Consider the following 7,068-nt stretch of genomic DNA (forward strand, 5'->3'; position numbering starts at 1 on the left):
GATCCACACCATTGCAGGGGGTTTCTCAGGGGGTGGATGCACCGCATCGCAGAGGAAAAAGTATGCGCGATCGGTGATGGCAGTGGACATGTTTGAAGATCACTCGCCGGAAGTGGACATTACGTTCACCAAGCAGGATCTTCGGGACGTTGTGCCTCATGACAACGATCCCATAGTTATTTCGTTGATCACAGCAGGGAGGAAGGTCCACAGAGTCCTGGTGGACCAAGGAAGCTCGGCAGACGTGATGTTATGGCCGACTTTCACGCAGCTGGAATTGCCCCTTGACCAGCTAAGGCCCTATGGAGGGTGCTTATATGGATTCGCTGGTGACCAGGTGGAGGTCAGGGGGTACATTGAGCTGAGAACCACGTTTACAGATGAGGCGGGGTCGAGGACGGAGAAAATCAAGTACCTCATCGTAAACGCCCCTTCAGCATATAACATCCTGTTGGGAAGGCCCACTCTTAACAGGATAGGCGCCATTCCGTCGACACGGCACATGAAGGTGAAGTTGCCGTCCATGGAAGGGGTGGTGATCACGATCAAGTCTGATCAGAAAGAAGCGAAAAGGTGCTATGAGAATAGCCTAAAAAACAAAAGATCAGTGAGTTATGTAACAACCACCCCACCTCCCGGTGTGAAGCCCAGACCGCCGGTAACAGAGGAGGCCGCCGGAAGGGATGTAGAGATGATAGACGCTGAGCTAGGGGAGAGGAATGCTGGCCTGGAAGAGGAAGAGGCGCGGAATCGCCAGGGCGGTGATCGCCAGAGAATCCAGGCCCAAACCTGTCGAGCAGTGGCTCGAGAAGGAGATCGGAGGGAAAGTTTTCAAGCTCGGAAGATCTCTGGAGGTCGATCTCCAGGACCAGATCGCCAAGGTGATTGAGCGGCATCTGGACGCGTTTGCTTGGTCCGCTTCGGACATGCCCGGGATCGATCCCGACTTCTTGTGCCATCATCTGGCGATGGACAACATGGTGAGACCGGTGCGACAAAGGAGAAGAAAATTCAATGAAGAGAGGAGACATGCGATTAGGGACGAAACACAGAAACTCCTCGCTGCAGGCCACATCAGGGAAGTCCAGTACCCTGAATGGTTGGCAAATGTCGTACTGGTGAAGAAGAGTAACGGGAAATGGCGCATGTGCGTTGATTTCACCGATCTGAACAAAGCTTGCCCAAAGGATTCGTATCCTTTACCAAGCATTGATGCCCTGGTTGATAGTGCTGCAGGGTGCAAGCTGCTGAGTTTCCTGGATGCCTTCTCGGGCTATAATCAGATCAAGATGCATCCCATGGATGAAGAAAAAACAGCTTTCATGACGAGAGGTCGTGCTACTGCTATAAGGTGATGCCGTTTGGGCTGAAGAACGCGGGGGCCACGTACCAGAGGTTGATGGATCGAGTACTTGCACCAATGCTGGGAAGGAACGTGCAAGCCTACGTCGATGACATGGTCGTGACCTCGCAGGAGAAAAGCAAGCACGTTGCGGACTTGGAAGAATTGTTCACGACGATCGCCAAGTTCAAGTTAAAGCTCAACCCGGAGAAATGCATTTTCGGCGTGGAGGCTGGAAAGTTTTTGGGTTTTCTCTTGACTGAAAGGGGGATAGAAGCTAACCCAGACAAGTGTGCCGCCATCTTGGCGATGAGAAGCCCGGCTACAGTAAAAGAGGTCCAGCAGCTGACAGGTCGGATGGCAGCCCTATCTCGCTTCGTGTCAGCTAGCGGAGAAAAGGGGCACCCCTATTTTCAATGTCTACGGCGCAATAACAAGTTCGCTTGGACGAAAGAATGCGAGGAAGCTTTCGTCAAGCTAAAAGAGTATCTGGCGAGCCCGCCGGTTCTGTGCAAACCGCTGGCGGGAATCCCTCTCAGGTTGTATTTCGCTGTGACTGAGAGGGCAGTGAGTGCGGTGCTCGCCCAGGATCAAGATCAGGCTCAGAAGCCTATTTATTTTGTGAGCAAAGTGTTGCAGGGCCCAGAAACGAGATATCAGGCCCTGGAGAAGGCTGCGCTAGCTGTGGTGTTTTCGGCGAGGAGGTTGCGCCACTACTTCCACAGTTTCACAATACTGGTGATGACTGACCTGCCCATCCAGAAGGTCTTGAAGAAACCTGACGTTGCGGGAAGAATGGTGAAGTGGGCAGTGGAGTTGTCAGAGTTTGACATTAAATATGAGCCCCGAGGCCCGATCAAGGGGCAAATCTTTGCAGATTTTGTGGTCGAGCTCTCATCAGAGGCGACGCGGGTTGAAGGAGACGGTTTCCGTTGGGTACTCTCGGTGGATGGATCGTCGAACCAGCAGGGTAGCGGTGCTGGAGTCATATTGGAAGGGCCCAACGGCGTGCTGATTGAGCAATCTTTGAGGTTTGCCTTTAAAGCCAGCAACAATCAAGCAGAGTATGAGGCGCTGATCGCCGGGATTTTGCTGGCCAAGGAGATGGGAGCTAGGGTGTTGATGGCTAAGAGTGACTCGCTGCTAGTCACAGGGCAAGTAACAGGCGAGTTCCAGGCTAAAGATCCACAAATGGCGGCTTACTTGGCGTACGTGCAGGAATTGAAGAGTTCCTTTGCCTCTTTTGAAGTAGTGCATGTGCCCCGAGAGCAGAATGCCCGAGCTGACTTGCTTGCTAAGCTCGCCAGCTCAGGCAAGGGGGGTAGGCAGAGGACGGTGATTCAAGAAACTCTGAAGACGCCGAGGGTATTTGTAGCAGATCACCTGGTCCTTCAGATAAGCAGGTCGACGGAGAGAGCAGCGAGAAGCCATAAGTCTTTGACGCAAGTAACTCTGAGATCGCCGAGAATTAGAGCATGTCGAGGAGAGAAGGTGGACGTGATGCAGGTCTGCGCCGCCCATGAGCCAGACACTTGGATAACACAGTACAAGCGGTGCTTGGCAGATGGCCTCCTCCCGCTAGATCCAACAGAAGCTAGGAAGGTAAAGAAAAATTCCAGCAAGTATACATTGATTGATGGCGATCTGTACAGGTTTGGGTTCACTCACCCACTCCTGGAATGTATACACGGCGAGAAGTGCACGAGAATTATGGCAGAGCTCCACGAAGGTATATGTGGAAGCCACGTCGGGGGTCGAGCTCTGGCCGCGAGGACTCTCCGTGCAGGCTACTATTGGCCATCTATGAGAGAAGATTGCAAAAAGTATGCCCAGTGCTGCAAACAATGCCAGCAGCACGCCGATTGGCACAAGGCACCTCCCGAGGAGTTGAAGTCGATCTATAGCCCTTGGCCGTTTCATACTTGGGGAATCGACATCCTGGGACCTTTCCCGCTGGCGATCAGGCAAATGAAGTACTTGGTGGTGGCGATTGAGTACTTCACCAAGTGGATTGAAGCAGAACCAGTGGCCCAGATCACCGCACACAAGATCGAAGGTTTTGTATGGAAGAACATTGTGTGCCGGTTTGGAGTGCCTAAGCGCCTGGTGTCAGATAATGGGACGCAGTTTGCAAGCCACCTGTTGAAGAAGCTTTGCGAAGGGGTAGGAATTCAACAAGTGTTTGCATCCGTCGAGCACCCTCAAACAAATGGCCAGGTGGAATCAGCTAATCGGGTGTTGTTGAGAGGTTTGAAGAGAAGGCTTGAGAAAGCCAAGGGAAGTTGGGCTGAGGAGGTGCCCCGTATAGTTTGGGCGTACCACACCACCGAGCAGTCAGGAACCCATGAGACCCCGTTTAGCTTGGTCTATGGGTGTGACGCCATGATTCCGGTGGAGATCCAGGAGAGCTCGCCGAGATTCCAGAACTTTGTAGAGGAAGACTCGAATGAAGAGAGAAGGCTGAACCTGGATCTGCTGGATGAAGTCAGGGAAGAGGCGAGGCTGAAGGCTGAGGCGGTGAAGAGGAGGATCGAGCGAAGATACAACTCAAAGGTGATGCCAAGGCAGTTTAGAGAAGGCGATCTGGTGATGAGGAAGGCCCACCAGTACGAGATGGAGAATAAGCTATCACCCAAGTGGACCGGACCGTTCAGAATAACCGAGGCGCTCGGGAACGGAGCCTACCGCTTAGAAACACTAGAAGGAGGGGCGATTCCTCGCACCTGGAATGCCACACACCTGAAGTTGTACTATAGTTAAGAGCTTTGTAAGTAAAGACAAACACAATGATTATATTACAATGTCTCTGTTAAAACAGTTTGAAGGGGGCGCTCTTTTTTCCCTAAGGAGGGTTTTTAATGAGGCTACCCAATAAAAGAAGAGTTTTCGAAGTATAAGGTGTTTTCAGATTGCATGTGTGCTATTTTCAAAAGTTTTGAAGAAAGACCTTGTCATTTGTACATGATTTAAGGCAAGAAAAGATATATCGCGTGCTTTCTAAAAGGTTTTAAGTCCTCATCGTTTTCCGGCAATTAGAGGCACCAGTTAAGTTTTAAGTCCTCATCGTTTTTCGGCGATTGGAGGCACCAGTTAAGTTTAAGTCCTCATCGTTTCTCGGCGATTGGAGGCACCAGTTAAGTTTTCAAAGTCCTCATCGTCTTTCGGCAATCGGAGGCACCAGATGAAAGATCTCAACGCTCTCGCGCGTCCTGAGGCAAGTAAAAGACCTCCTCGCCGTCGAGCGAGTGCAGGCGAGAAAGAGAAAAAGTCCTCCGTGTTTCTGAGAGCGAGAAGATGTAACTCCTGGGGCAACGTAGAGGCAAGTTAAAGACCTCCTCGCCGTCGAGCGAGTGCAGGCGAGAAAGAGAAAAAGTCCTCCGTGTTTCTGGGAGCGAGAAGATGTAACTCCTGGGGCAACGTAGAGGCAAGTTAAAGACCTCCTCGCCGTCGAGCGGGTGCAGGCGAGAAAGGTCCTCAGTGCATCCAGGGGGGAGGAGATGTACACCCTGGGCAAGTTGAGGCACCGGATAAAGTCCTTATCGCCGTTGTGCGAGCTAAGGCCAGTTAAAGACCTCCTCGCCGTCGAGCGAGTGCAGGCGAGAGAAAGAAAAGGTCCTCAGTGCATCCAGGGGGAAGGAGATGTACACCCTGGGCAAGTTGAGGCACCAAATAAAGTCCTTCTCGCCGTTGAGCGAGTTCAGGCGAGTTAAAGACCTTCTCGCTTATGTGCGAGCATAGGCAAGATAAAATCCTTCTCGTCTCGAACGAGTTCAGGTATGGCGAAGAGGGTGGAAGAAGCTTGAAAGGTGGCTAAGGTAGGTTCGAAGAGAACGCCTAGTCAGCCGGTCTTTTGCTCTGAAGTTCAGGGGGCAAAGGAAGATCCCAAAGGGCGTTTCTACCCCAGATAAAGAAACGATTGCCAAAGCAGGAGGCTAGGAAAAGCTGGTGTTGCCAAGAGGTCTTGGCGATCGGGAAAGGTTCAAACACGGCGAGAAGATTGAAAGACTTGTTTGATAAAGCAGGTCGAGTGGGACGTTGTTTGAGCCAATGATTGAGTTACAGTTCGTTGCTTGGGAGCTATTCTTATGATCAGGTTAGTGCCTCAAGAGTACAAGTTGTTTAAAGCGATTATTGCTTAAGTTTGAATTGGCTCGAGGCAATTACGTCAAAGGTCGCGTTTGCAAAATCGCTAAGTTAAAATCGACAAAGTTAAACATACAAAGAAGGCTAGAGCGCTCAAAAGAAGTCAGAAGAAAGAATATCCCAGTTTTGTGATTGAAATAAGTAACTGTTCAAAACACATATGCACGAGTTTTTGTTACAAGGTATATACAAGCAAAATTATAAAGTAGCAGATGAGGTGGAATTGGTTGGGTCTTCGGCGGGAACGACCTTTCCATCTACTACTTCGTTGTTTAACGACACCATGCTGAGGTCGAGATCGGGGAATAGGCATGCGAATTGTTCCCGAGCGGCTTCGAATCCAGCAACCAGAATCTGATCAGAGCTTAGCTTAAGTTCTTCAATTTGCCCTTGAAGTTCTTCAACCTGTTTCTTGAGCTCCTTGTTCTGCTGCTCCAGCTCTTCGACCTGTTTTCGGAGTTGTTCGTTGGTCTCTTGAGCATGGAGAAGGTCGTCAGCAACCTTCTTGGATTCCGTTTGAGCTTGGGTCAACTCGGCAGCCATCTTCCCTTTTTCCTTGTTTGCCTCGGTGAGATCAGCCATGGCGTCGTCCCTCGCTTTTTCTACTTGCCCAAGTAGCTTCTCGCGATCGATCGACCTTTGCTCCAGTTTTTTTACCTTGGCGGCGTCAGCTTGAATGTGAGCCTCCAGGTCGATCGTCTTGGCGCGAAGAGGCACGATCTTGCTTTCTAGCTCGACTTTCTCTTGGGCAAGATCATGAATTTTGCGGCGGAGGTCAGTGGCCTCCTGGCGCGCCAATCTGAGCTCGGTGCTCATCGCGTCTTCTACTCGGGAGTGTTCCATCTCTACGAGCGTCAGATTGGCAGACAACTTCTCCACCTCGAGCCTCATAGTGCTATTGTCGGTCTTGAGGTTGAAGAGTTCATCTTGAAGCCTCCTGGTGGAGCTCTCCACAGCCCTCGTTATGATCGATGGGATATCCTCTGCTATGTTTTTCAGTTTAGCAGTCAGAGGCTCCCACATCCTTGTGACCTCGAGGGAAAGGTTTGCGGCTTGGAGAGGCGCCAGGGGGGCTTGTTGAGGGTTCTCGCCGCCACCTTCCTTAGCAATATTTTCAGTGGTTGCTTCCTGGCGTGGCGACGCGATCGGGGATTCGGTAATTAAGATTGGAGAGGTATGAGCAACCTCATCCCCGATCGGAACGTTTCCTGCAGCTGAAGTGTTTGAAGGGGGGCCCCCTCCTGCTGACATATGTGGCGTAGAGGCGCTTGGGGGGTCCTCCAAGAAATTTGGCTCTGGGGCCTCAGCTGCAGGTGGCGCAGTGGCCAGCGGAACTGCTTGGACTGGTGATGAAGGGGCTTGTGGTGTTGGCGATGAGGGAGGAGGAGCAGGCGTTGATGGTGGTGGTGAGGTTGGAAGAGGGGGTTGAGCAGGTGGAGAAGGTGGTGCCACCCTCTTCCTTTTCGTGACAAGGCCATCCTCTGTGACCTCGTCGTCCTCTTCTTCCTCCTCTTGGACGATTTGGGGGGCTTTCCGTTTAGGCCTCTTAAGGACCAGATTTTTGCGCTGGGTGGGTTCCTTGG

This window comes from Phaseolus vulgaris, chromosome 8 (assembly GCF_000499845.2).
Source record: "Phaseolus vulgaris cultivar G19833 chromosome 8, P. vulgaris v2.0, whole genome shotgun sequence".
NCBI classification, from domain to species: Eukaryota; Viridiplantae; Streptophyta; class Magnoliopsida; order Fabales; family Fabaceae; genus Phaseolus; species Phaseolus vulgaris.